Source organism: Arvicola amphibius, chromosome 14 (genome assembly GCF_903992535.2).
Source record: "Arvicola amphibius chromosome 14, mArvAmp1.2, whole genome shotgun sequence".
NCBI classification, from domain to species: domain Eukaryota; kingdom Metazoa; phylum Chordata; class Mammalia; order Rodentia; family Cricetidae; genus Arvicola; species Arvicola amphibius.
In genome coordinates, this window is record NC_052060.1 from 23,731,101 (window position 1) to 23,745,274 (window position 14,174).

Here is a 14,174-nt window from a genome sequence, read left to right on the forward strand (position 1 = left end):
GCACTGTAAATGTCACATATAGAAGTGAAGATTAGTAATTCATTTGTGTGAGTTTGAAAAGTCTCTGAGTGCTCTGAGCCCCATTGATGACAGCAGACTACATTCTACCTATCCTAAGTCCAATAACTTAGGATAGGTCCAGAAACTTGATGATTCAGTTTATAGTTTGATGGACATAAAGTCTCACAATTTTCTTTTTTTATATTTATTTATTTATTTATTATGTATACAATATTCTGTCTGTGTGTATGCCTGCAGATGGTTGTGAGCCACAATGTGGTTGCTGGGAACCGAACTCAGGACCTTTGGAAGAGCAGGCAATGCTCTTAACTGCTGAGCCATCTCTCCAGCCCCACAATTTTCTGATTCATGTAAAAGACCTAAACAGAAAAATCAGCCCGAGGACTACCAATAAAGGCAGTTGACACAGCGTTTGTCCAGTACATATAATGTCCTGCGTTGAGCCTCAGCAATATATAAATCCAGGTATAGTGGCTCATGTTTATAATCCCAAAATTTGGGACAAGAGATCAATAGTTCATGATCATTCTTAGCTACAGAGTGAGTCAAGGAATGCCTAGGCTGCATTAGGTCAAAAATCTATGCCTTGTGGGAGCATGTTAGCTCTTGCATGTAAACTAAATCCACTTTCACTGAGATGAAAGTTGTATTAATGTAAGCCCCCTCTTCCATATGTGGCCTAACATTATAAGAAAATCTATTGGAGTTGTCTTAAACCTGCTCAGAGTCCTATCCAAAGGAGATACCACAATGAAAAAAATCTATAGCATAAATATGGGAATCATGTCAATCAGCTACTAGAGATGTATTCACACTCACCAAAGTATCTATTAGAGATCTCAGAAAAATCTACAAACTGCCCCATGACTCTAGTGGTATAGATTCCTACTATGACCAACACTAATGAGTGCTGACATATGTTTTTAACCTATCACAGCATCTTTCCTGATTCTTGCTTTTCCCAAGGAATCAGATGCTAAAGATCTACTACCACTTTTCTTGGAGTAAGTGGTATTTTTAGTCCTGTGCTTCATTCCATTCTTCAAACAAGTCTTCATTACCTCAGGGTTTTCACTTTAGTTATAAAAACTATATGCATTCACATTTTGGGTATCAAGTTGGCTCTCTAATTAAAATAGTAAGTTTTGTCTTTTCAGAGAAGTCTTCTGTCTTCGTGCCGTTCTAACAGACTGAGTGATTTATAAACAGTAAAGCCTTTTAAAGAGTCGTGGAAGCTGAGAAGCCAAGAATCTTGGTGTCTAGTGAGGGTTGCTTTCTGCTTTCAAGGGGATGATTTTGTTGCTGTATTCTGCAGAGATATAGCAAAGAGACATCTTGTAAGGGGAAGGTGAGACTTGAGAACATGTAGGATTTTGCTTTTGCTCCCAGGTGTCAGTAATAAAATGTGCACACTGAATATAGCAAAAAGAAAATGACATTTGTCAATAGCCTGAATAAGCTTAAACAAGCACTCCAAGTCTAGATGACACAAGCTGCAGCCAACATACCATTTTTTCTGTCATGTATGTGTTAGAGCAGACTATTCAGCTGCTTAGGCTGATCTTTAGAAACTGTGGACCTGAATTCAAATCCCCAGGACCTACATAAAATGTGGAGTCTAGCCATGCAGTGTACAACCCCAGAACTGTGGGAGTGTACAAGAGGACTGCTTAGGCTTCCTAGCTAGAACCGTAGCTCCAGGTTTAGTGAAAAATCCCATCTCCAAGGCATAAGATAGACAGTTATATAGCAGAACATCTTATATCCTCTACTGACTTCCAGACACATGAAAGAATATGTACCTATAGACATGTGTTAATCTATGTTATATTAATATATCACACATGGGTACCTCATACACATGTAAACACACACCTGCACACACATACACTCACATTCACAATACACATACAGGTACAGAAACATAAACACAGAGACAGAGAAACATAGAAAGAGACAGAGAGCCAGAGAGACAGATGGACAGATGGACACACACAGAGATAGACACATTTATTTGGAAGGGATGGCCCAAGTCAAAAAGACCCACATAGAAGTTCTATGTTTCTGTAACCCCATGAAGCACTGACTTACACTAACATCTCATTGGTCCTGATAATAATTGTAAAGTGCTTTTGACAGGCTAGTGAGTTTACAAAATTATACCCTGTCTATATTCAGCATTGTAATGACATAAAAGATAAATGACCTCAGTTTCTCTGTAGGTAATGGCATCCTAGTTGATACCATAAATTCTCTCATGTGGGAACTATATTGAATAACTTCCGGTCAAATTATTACTTAAACAAAGGAAAGGAATCATTGTAACCAGTCCCTGGATTAGGTCATCTTGTCTAAACTAGAAATTTAGAAAATGATCACAGTGCATTGGGAAGGGATTATTGCAAAAATCAGTGTAGCTAAAAAAAGTTTATGATCCTCACCATGTTTTGTAGATGTTTTTCCTCAAAAAGGTTATAATCTTAAAAAAATTAAAAATTAGATATTGATTAGTATCTATCATGGTATCCTGAAAGGATGGGATTGAAATTTGATATTTACAAATATATTTGCAATACAGGTTGATGTGGAAAATAAAATATATTTATGCTTGTTGAGATTGAAATGGGTTATTTGGAGAACATTTCTTCCTAGAAGAACTTAGTTGAAATCTCCAGTTACTCTAGCACATAGTTTTAGGTTTTGCCACCACCCCTAATTAGTAGCTAAGTAAAGAGAAAATAATGCCAGAGTGTACTAGGCCCCTTTCATTTTGTACGTGCAGGACTGGTTCATGGTTAGTTGTTTTTTTTTTTTTTTAACTCAGATTCACCAAACTGGTGTTTTACTTGGCTTGGTAACATTTTTATTTAAATAAATGCAGAAACTCAGGAAACATAAAATAGAAGGCTCTCTGTGTTCAGCACAGTTCAGGGGGAAAAGGCTTAAACATTTAGCTATATCTAGTCTGACAGCTAGGAGCTAAACAGATCTTTTAGCGTGAAGTCAGGGGAAAAGACTGAAAATTATTCTCCTGGGTTCTATATAACATCCAGTTTTAAAAGTTTAAAAATATCCAAATTAGACAACTTTAGAGATTTCTTTAATATCTGCTATCTCCATTAATCCATCAGCTAGAAAATATATTTTTAAAGTAACTGTTTTATGAAGATATTAAAGTAATTAACATAAAATTATTGGATGCAGAGGTGAATTACATATCTAATTTAGTTTCTTAATTCTTAAAAGGTCAAGTAAAGAAAATGAACTTCATAAATGTCATATTCAGATGTATCACAGCAAGCCAACAAAATAGATAGCACCAATATTTGAGCAGTAAAATTTTATGCATATATTAACCAGAATTTATATTTTAATATGTATCATTGTCATTCTCTTTTAAAATATTATAACTGATCTCCTTTTCTATTTCATATTGTGAGATTGGAAGAGCTAGAGAGGCAGTAAATGTTTGTATATAATATAATCCTCTTTTAATATTTTTTAAAAACAGTAATATGAGTATATATTTTTATAAACTTGTTTGTTTTAGAAGAGGTTTAGAAATGTAGAACTCTTGGAATGATAGCAGAGAATGCCTTTGCAATACAAACCTAGAGTCTTCTATTGGTAGTGCCTAGTCTCATCTCCTGGTGAGGATGGCACACGTAAAGTTAATTGGCCGTATTAATGCACTACTGTCAACTGTCATGTTTCATTCCCAGTTCTTCAGGATTTCCATAATGCTCCCTCTCTTTTCTAGAATCCCTTTCAGAATAGCACATCACTTTTATCTTCAAGTCTCCTTTAGTTTCTCATACCAGTGGCAGTTTCTCAGACTTTCCTTATTTTGATGACCTTGACAGCTTGTGGAACTGGTCAAATATTTTTAGGCTGTCCATCAGTTAAAATTGTTATGATGGTTGGTTTTCACTTGGGGTAATGGGCTGGGGGAAGGTGACTGGTAAAATGGCATTTATATTATATCACATTGGCACATACTGCCAATATGACTTACGTTATCAGTGATGCTGACCACTAGCATGAGCCAAGCTTTGCTAGAATTACCCACTCTAAAGTTTCTTGTTGTCTCCTTGTCAACGCTGTAGTCTTTAGGAGCAGTCATTCAGTACAGCCCACGCTTGCTTAGTTAGAAGCTGGGTCCTTTCTTTGGTACTTTTTAAAAAAAACACCTTTAATTCTTTGGATGAGATATTTCTCTCTTCTCCATTTATTTGGTTATTTTTTTTTGTATCAGCACAACACAAAAAATCCCTGTTGTTTTTTTTTTTAAATTGGGATTATAATGCAAATAGTTTAAATGTGTTGCTTAAGTTATTTCATCTTTGGCTATGAAGACTTCTTCAATTGTCTGTCATAACCCTTTGATATACTTTCCACTCATTATTGTGAGATTTATACATATTTTTTAAAATCTATGCTTTCTGTTATGAGGTACTTTAGGTTTATCTTGTAATATATAATATATATTGTAATAAATATATATATATTATTTTTTCAGAACTAGCCATTTCTTTTTTTTTTTTTTTTTTTTCTCTTTTTGAAGAACTTTATTCTGGGAGAGTTCCATAAGCATTAGGAACATATATAAAATGACACACCACTGTTGACAATGAAAAAAAAAAACAACATCTGATCACTTCCAGCTTTAAAAATTTTAAAAAATGATTCAGTTACAACAACAACAAAAAATGTTTAGATATTTTAGCAAGTATCACCTTGCGGGACCATAATCACATTTGAGCCACCGACTCCCTGTTAATGGAACGGTTCACACTGCACCAAGTTACTATAGCATTTCTAAGCATAATCACAGCTGATTGAATGCAATGTAACAGAACACCAAATCCATATGGGTGTCACACGGCGACAGCATTGGACAAGTAACATTGGTGACCTCCAACAAGTGTATGTTAAAACCAGACTGCTCAAGCCAAGTGGAATGTTGGAGCCAAACAGAAATGTAGTGGAATTAGGATTGTCTAGTGAGACCTGAAACTATACATTAGAAGAATGCAAAAACTAAATACTGGTGGAACCCTATCAAAATACTAGCAGCAACTGTTAAAGCTCTCCTAAATGGTTAAGAAGATCTAGCAAAGAAAGACAAACTTTCTAGACTGTAAGCATAACTGATTGGCTTTAAATCAGGCATTTCAGAATGGACTATTCCAGCTGTTGTTTTAAATGAAGCAGATTCACTGCTGGAATGCACAATCCTCCTGGGGTGTAAAACTCAAAAATGAACTACAAACATATCTTGGTTTTGCAAGAAAAATATCGAAGTCACTTGAAGTTGGCAGTTCTCAGTAGGCCAGCACCTTTCAGCAGGTTGCTCAACGGCCAAGCAATGAGGCAAGAGGTCTGTCCTAGCTATGCCCAGGGCTGAAAACGTGGACAGACCGCTACTTCAGGGGAGCGGGAGCTCAGAAAATTCAAGCATAAATTACAGGAGAAGTAACACCAAGGAACCCTCGCTTAGAGCATAATGAATACTGACGAGTATCCGCTAACACCTGGGTGCACGCGCTGCTCTCAGACACAGTAAGCGGAAAAGAACTGGGGGAAAGGACTGAATGAAAACATTTAAAATGGAATGGACGGGGTTTGGCTCTTACAGTTTGTTGTTTGTTTTCCCCAAGGGCTCTCCTGACTGCCACGCAGGTAGAGTAAAGCTAGCTGCACACGGTTCAGACACAGGTTCCTTGCAGAGGTGAGGAGCGAGTGGCATGAGGTATGAACAGAGATCTGCACAGGACCAGTCTACAAGTTACTGGGTCAACAATCGGGAGAACTAGCCATTTCTTAAAACAGCTTATGTTCCTTGCATGAATAACAGTATTGAGATATCCTATGCAGGCACTAGGTGTGCTCAATGTTACAGGTGTCACATTTGTGCCCTTTCCCCTACAGAGCAAAATAATACATGTATGATTACTTATATATTGGTGCATTTAGCATATTGAATCTACCCATGTTTATGATTTAACTTTCTATGGTTTTAATAATTTATGGATATCCATAGTCCAATGTAAACAAATGGAATGTTACAAAAATGATTTATGTCTTAAATTGTGTATTATTCTGAGCAATGTAATAAAATCTCACAGCCCCTTTCAGGACATGAATCATCTGTTTGTCCAGTGTATCCCTATGGCCTAAACTGCCTTCCAATTAGTCACTTGGACTTCTCAGTTATCATATTATTAAAATTTTAAGTCTCCAAGTCCATTTATCCTTATTTTATTTATGATTCAAAAAATAATGTAAAAGTAATCATGTTTACCATTTACTATAATACATTGGCATACCTATTCTGTATTATTATTGAATATTATTGCTTGTATTTTATTGTATATATAAACTAAAGTTTCTGATAGTATATATATTTATATATGAGACAAAATATAATACACATAGTATTTAGTAACATATGAAGTTTTAGAGATCAAGTGGAGGCCTTGGGACATATCCTTGAGATGGAAAGAATTATATACATTTATGTATAATGCATTCATACAGATGTCTCCAAATTTCTTGCATTACTGCTTGGATCATTGCCTAATTGTACAAAATTGCTTATTTATAGCCTCATACAATTAACACCAAGAAACATGGCTTGTGTACCTTATTATCCCTTCCTGTATAAATAAATACATTATGGTTGCAGAGGCTACCTTTAACCTCAGTAGTGAAGTACTGCATGTATGAACCACAGCATAATACCGTGATAGTATTTTATTCCTTTAAGATAGAGTGTTTTCATTTGTATATTACTGTTTTCTATCTCTTGATTTTTTTCAGTTGGTTTAGTTTATGCATTTATCTCATAAAATTTTTCACAATACAGAATTACATTCTGGATTTCGTTTCATTTGAGTAATGATTTCATACATTACTCATAATTCTTTTGTACACAAAAGTACGTTTATACCTCTGTAAAATTTACTTTTATTTTCTTTTTCTTTTATTCTTTTGATTTTTAGAGACAACGTGTGTAGCTTTGGAGCCTGTCCTGGCGCTCACTCTGTGGACCAGGCTGGTCTCGAACTCATAGGCAGAGATCCAACTGTCTCTGCTCCCCAAGTGCTGGGATTAAAGATGTGTGCCACCACCACCCAGCTATTTACCCATTTTTACATACTAGTTGATGTGTGGTGATATCCTTACAGATATGTTGAATCATCATGACTTTTGGGTTGCAATAAGGCAGGAACAGGCAGAATACCAAAATTGACTCAAAGTCTATGACTGCATGATACTTCAGGCTAAGTACTACATACCCACTTTTGCTTAATGAAATGAATGATTCTATAAAGAAAATATAATCCATAGGCACAATGGATTATTATTTTTTGTAAAGAATAATGAAATAGAGAAGGGTGGTGGTGGTGCATGCCTTTATTTCCAGTACTCAGGAGGCAGAGGCAGACAGATTTCCGTGAGTTTGAGGTCAGGCTGGTCTACAGGAGTTAGTTTCAGGACAGGCTCCAAAGATACAGAGTAAATCCCATCTCACAAAAAAAAAAAAAAAAGAAAAAGAAAGCCATACTCAAAAATACAAATATTACATTTTTTCTCACACTTGAAATCTAGATTTGATAAGATCTGTGGAAATGTCATAATTATTTTTGTAAAATTGGCATATACTATGAATAAGAATTGAAAATAAATTGTATAGCATTCTCAGCTAAAATTTTGTATCATCTTAGAAGACCAACTTGTGATATATAACTCAAGTCACACTTTACTCCTTACTCCACCATTTGATGTAGGATGTCTTTCTGTATATGTGTTGCTTTTATTGATTGATGAATAAAGTTGTTTTGGCCAAAGGCTTAGCAGAGTAAAACTAGGTGGGAAGTCTAAACAAAGATACACACACACACATACACACACACATACACACACACACACCAAACACACACACACACACACACACCACACACACACCACACACACCACACACACACACCACACACACACACACACCACCACACACACACACACACACACAGAGACAGACAGAGAGAGAGAGAGAGAGAGACAGACAGACAGACAGACAGAGGGGGGGAAGGGAGGGGAGGGGAGGGAAGGGGAGGGAAGGGAACGGGAGAGGAGGGGAGGGGAGGGGAGGGGAGGGGAGGGGAGAGGAGAGGAGAGGAGAGAAGAGGAGAGGAGAGGAGAGGAGAGGAGAGGAGAGGAGAGGGAGAGAGGAGAGGAGAGGAGAGGAGAGGAGAGGAGAGGAGAGGAGAGGAGAGGAGAGGAGAGGAGAGAGTAGGCAGACTCTAGGGTACAGTCATGTTGCCACCAAAGGAGAATGAGATCCAAACATTCTTGCAAGCCATGAGCCTTATGGTAAAATATAAACTATTAGAAATGGATTAATTTATAGTTAGAGCTAGCCAAAAATAGCCTAAACCATTGGCCAAACAATTATAACTGATAATAGGCCTCAGCGTGGCTATTTAGTAAGCGAATTAAAGAACAGGCAGGAGGAGAGAAATGGGTCTAGCTTATTGTCTGATGGCCTTCTGTTTGTCGTTTGTGTACAGTTGCCCTTCCATGCTAAACCCTGATCTTTGTACTTTTTCTGCTTGATAAAGGCGAGTCCCAAGCAGCTCATGTTTTCAATGACCTGAGAGACTGTTACTAAATGTCATTAAAGGTTATATTGTGGAGGCATGGAAGGGAGAAATCTGATGTCATAGGAGCAATAGCCAACAATGTATATACTGGATGGTTTCAGTTTAGGAAGCTGACAATTTAAGTCGAATTTTTAATTTGGTATGGGAACAAAAAACATTTTGCCAGAGCAAAGATTAAAGTGTAACCAGTTCTTTTTCTACCTTGAAGTTATGTCAAATTATTTTTATTCATTTTTCTGTCCAAACTGTTACATGGACAAATGCTATATTAGCACCTCTGTGTATATTCAAAGGGCTTTCTGTTTGTTCTCAATGATGGGAATTCTAGGAATGTCCCTAAGGAAAAGATATATTTTTCAGGTGGGGCCTCTTGATATTTCTCAGATCATACCACTTGCTCGGATGGCCAGTCTTTGAAGCCACTGGAATCCGAGATATGTTTTCCTAGATCTCACTGGAGTTAAGAGTTAAATGATAAAAAAGAAAATTGCAGTTTAAGTTTTCTTTTGAGATGACTTCTTCCCTCAGGGCTTGTCAGACATCATACGCACTGCCTTTAAATCACAGCACGACAAATGTCTGGGCAAATGAGGTGAAGTTGAAGGCCATGACATAGCATAAAGCAATGGTACCGTTACCACCGTATGTTTATTATTGGTTTTGTACTTGAATTTTTCTCTGATAAGTCTCATTAAAAATAGAGATAACACTACTTTATATTCGTATAAGCATAAATGGTGTCTAAAACACATCACATATTATCTTATTTGAATCGCACACCATGTTGTGTCTGAAGACAAATGTTCATATGTGTAAATAAGAAAAATCTTGTGTTACACTGATACTTCACCTGAACTTAGTAATTCACACAGAGACTTCACTTACACTATTAGACCCACACAGTATCTATCTCTGAGCATTAATTTTCCTTAGAGAGGTAAGAAAATATGGTGAGTTGTACAGGGTCACTGACTTGCTGCACACACTATTAGATAGAATGTTAATTTAGAATATCAGGCTCCTTAATATTTTGGTTTCTTTTTTTTTTTTTGAGGAAGGAAAGAATTTATTTAACCTCTACTTCCACTTTTCTATTCATTGTTGAAGGAAGTATGGACAGGAACTAAAATAGGACACAGACCCTTACCTAGAAATTTTTAAGGATCTCAATGTCTTTGTCCTAATTAGAAAAAAAATTAGTTTTCAAACCACTAAACCTTAAAAACTTTAAACTTGACAAGTGCCAGTCATGTGTGCTTCTAAGACACCATTTCCACATCTTCTGCACAGGTTCTCATGGTTGTTACTTAGAGAAATTGTAGGCGGCATTTATAAAAACTTATACAGAGGTAAACACAGCTAGTGTCTGCCTAAGGAGTGACATCACACATGCTCGAGTTATAGAAAACTATGTTGATATGGACATGAAAACATACTATGTTTTCCTCTGAAAATAAAGATTATTCTGCCATCTTCCTAATTTTGTTCCCCCAGCTATCAAGAACTACCAGAGAAATAGTCAAAGACAAACTTTTAATTACTGAAAAAAGATTTCTAAGCCAAAATTCCCATTCATTCACTTGCGATCTGTTTGCAAAGCCAGTCTGTTTTATCTCATTGACGTATTATCATGTTTCTTCTCCCTTTCTGACTCTTCTCCCAGATGAACCTTTTGGATCGGAGGAGAACAAGCAACTTTTGCTGTCAGTGGATATGAAAGAAGGGCATAGACATCCAATATGAGACTCTGTCTTATAAACTAGAAGTCTGGCAATCCAGGTCTAATTTGGCAGGGTTTTCTCCACAGAGTAGGCCAACAGATTCCCATTCAGAGCACTGCAGAAAGCCCCTCTTCATTGGAACCAGAGATGCCTCTGATAGTGCTTGTAGGGTAGTCCAGCTGGAAAATGTGTCAAGTGTTCATGTGCCCATCAGGTCTAATTTTGTTATTGGCAGCTACCTTCAAAGCTTCTGGCTTTAGTCAAAGAGGTGAGGGTGTTTAAAAAAAAGAATACTAAAAACATAATACCTCCTTCTGAACAGCTCTGGGCTGGCAAACACAGTAGTAGGGCCAACAGTTTGGGTGAATGAAGATTGTATTCCGGTTAAGTCTGCAACATTTTAGTGTCTGACAAAGCACACAGAGGTGTAAACCTTGAAAGCAAGACTACACTTGAGGCTTCCATTCTAGCCAAGGAAGTGAAATTGGTCACTGACATCTGAAGAAATAAACCAATAAAAGTCTTCCTATTCCCATTCAGTATTTTGAATGACATCTGTAGTTAATTCTTTATTGTTTTATTTTGTTGCATCTCATTTAATTTTCTCTTTAAAGATTTCAAACAAAAAAGTCATGGGAGGCGTGCCCCTTTCTGAACAGAAGCAGAGGAGGAGTGAATGGGGAGGCAGAGAGGAAGCAGGGAGGGAAGAAGAGGGAAGAAGAGTGAGGGGAAACTATACTTGGGATCTAAAATGAAAAAAAATTTTAATGAATAAAAAATTTGAAAATTAAAAAAGGGAAAGCAAAATACAGGGGTCTGCATTAGGTGGCTCAGGGAATAAAGACCTCCCAGTCCTGAAAAAAATAAATTTGGACAAATAAGTTTCATTCATTTAAGAATACATAATTACACTTTAGCTTTAAGAACAGCACACCTGGGGCTGGAGAGATGGCTCAGAGGTTAAGAGCACTGCCTGCTCTTCCAAAGGTCCTGAGTTCAATTCCCAGCAACGACATGGTGGCTCACAACCATCTCTAATGGGGTCTGGTGCCCTCTTCTGGCCTGCAGGCATACACACAGACAGAATATTGTATACATAATAAATAAATAAAAAAAAAAGAACAGCACACCTGAGTCAGAAGCAGATTCAGTTTCATATATTCAATATGTGAGAACTAGGAACAGTAGCAATTTTACATAATACTATACTTGGCATGCATGCAAGAAAACCTATAAATGTATTTGCTTTTTAATGTGAGTACAACTAAATTCCCTTGAATATGATCCAAGATAAATTGGCTTTATACTATTCTTTGGTCAAGGTGTCTAGGGATCATGGAATTGGCACTGGATTCAGGCAGAAACTATGTTCTCTACTAGGCATGGATGCTAACTACCTGTGCAATTTAAATTCCCTATGTCTCAATTTACTCTTTCATTTTTAAATGGACAGGAATGTGTATTCTTTGCCATCGCAGCAAAGGTTAATGTAAGGGTCGAATAGGATAGTTCTCTGCCAAAAAGTAGTATCTGAGGGATTAAGGGATTCTTTTCATTGATAGCTTTATAAAAGCATTTTCGTCTTTTTAAGGAGGTGGAAAAGATCACCTGCTATCTCAACAATGCTGTGCTTCTGAGACAGTAATCTGTGTGTTGCCGAAAGTTGCTCTGTGACCTGCCATAATACTACAAGGAAAATGCCGAATATTTTTATGCAATGCCATTATCTCTTCAAAATTTGTGCAGAATCTATTGCAGTTTGTTTTTTTCCTACTAAAAATAGATTCTTTTCTCATATAATATGTACTGATTATAATTTCCTCTCCATCCTCTCCTCCTAGTTTTTCCCTGCCTCTCCTTCTTTCTGGATCTATTCTGTCTCTCAGAAAAGAATAGGCTTCTAAGGGATGACAACCAAACATGACAAGATAAAATATAATAAGGTGAAACAAAACTTTCCTATTGAAGTTGGACAAGGTAACCCAACAGGAAGAAAAACGTTCCAAGAGTAGGCAAAAGAGTCAGAGACACACTCATTCTCAAAATAAGGAGTCCCATAAAAACGCTAAGTTAATAGTGATAATGTGTGTGCAGAGGACCTGGTGCAGACCCATGTAGGCCCTGTGATTGCTGCTTTAGTCTCTGTGAGCTCATGTACTTTGTTTTGTTGATTCAGAGGGTCACGTTCTTCTGGTGTCATCCTTTTCTTCTGCCTCTTACAAATTTTTCACCTCCTCTTTCATGGGAGTCCCTGATTTCTGAGGGGAGGGAACCGATGGAGACTGTGTAATGTCTGACTATGGGTATTTTTTTCCCATCTTCTGCTGAAGGAAGCCTCTCTCTCTACTGATTACTGGATAAAGGCTCTGACTGATCTATGAGTATAGGAGTAGAATATCATCAGAACTCATTTTGTTTATTAATTTATTTTTCAATGCTTAGGATCAGATCCAGATCTGGTTAAGCAATAAATGCTATACTGAGAGTAACAACGAACAAATGTTAGACAAGTTGTCTACCACTGAACAGTACCCCTATAGTTTTTCCCAAAGCTTTTAGTTTTTGATAAAGGACAATAATATCCAATATTAATTATTTAGCATTCATTTTCTCCTGAATTTTAAGGACTGCATGAAGTGGCAGGTAGCTTTCAACAGTATTTTCAAAACCTTAAGGAATGCATATTTATTTTTCTCTCTGTTATTAGAGACAGGCAGACAAATATGAGAAGCCCTAGACTGTATTAAATGTATTTTGATTTTGTACATGGCTTTCTGCAGTATGGGATCTAATTGCCTATTGATTCTAGTACTCAATCTATGTTCTGATTAGTCTAACTTTCCCTGTGTGTTACAGGATGAGTTCTGGGGTGAATTTAGTATTTTTAAAAGAGTTTTTTTTTAAATAGAAAATATTTTTATTTTTAATGGTATTTCATTGATTATAGAATTTGGGCGTGAGTTTATTTCCTTTCAGCAATTTAATACTGACAATCTCGATATTCTGAACAACTCACTTCATGCCACAGAGTCTTCTTTGCTTAGGCTGCTCCCCTCTTCCTGAAGTCCTTGTCTTCTGGTTCCATTCTTCTTATACTTTTACTTTCAGTAGCACCTTCTACCTTTCTTTTAACCGTTATTCTCTGAATTTTTGGTTTGGTGATCTACTTTATTATATTAAAAATAATTTCATCCATCACATCCTAAAACATTTAAAAACATTTTTTGTAGTGATGAGCTGCGGGGCGGCTTCCCACCGCCCTGCTCTCGGCCACCGGCTAGCTCATACCCCGAAATATCAACACACAAACTGTATTCATTTAAATACTGCCTGGCCCATTATTTTCAGCCTCTTACTCACATCTTGACTAACCCATATCTAATAATCTTTGTAACACCACGAATGGTGTCTTACCTGGAAAGATTCAGCACGTCTGACCTGGCGGCTGGCTTCATCACATCTCTCTCCCTGAGGAGAGGCATGGCAGTCTGACTCACTTAAGAGAGGCGTGGCATCTGACTGAGCCATCTACCTCACTTCCTTCTTCCTGTTCTGTCTACTCCACCCACCTAAGGGCTGGCCAAGGCAGTTTGTTTATTAGCCAATGAGAATCCTCCATCACATTTTAAAAGCTGTTTGTTTCTCTTAGTATTATCTCAAATGACACTGTTAGTCTACTTGATTTTTGTTTCATTACATATTTTTTTATTTGATATATCTCACCCCCTTCCTCTTTGTGGTCTAGTGGAGATTAACTGTATTCATG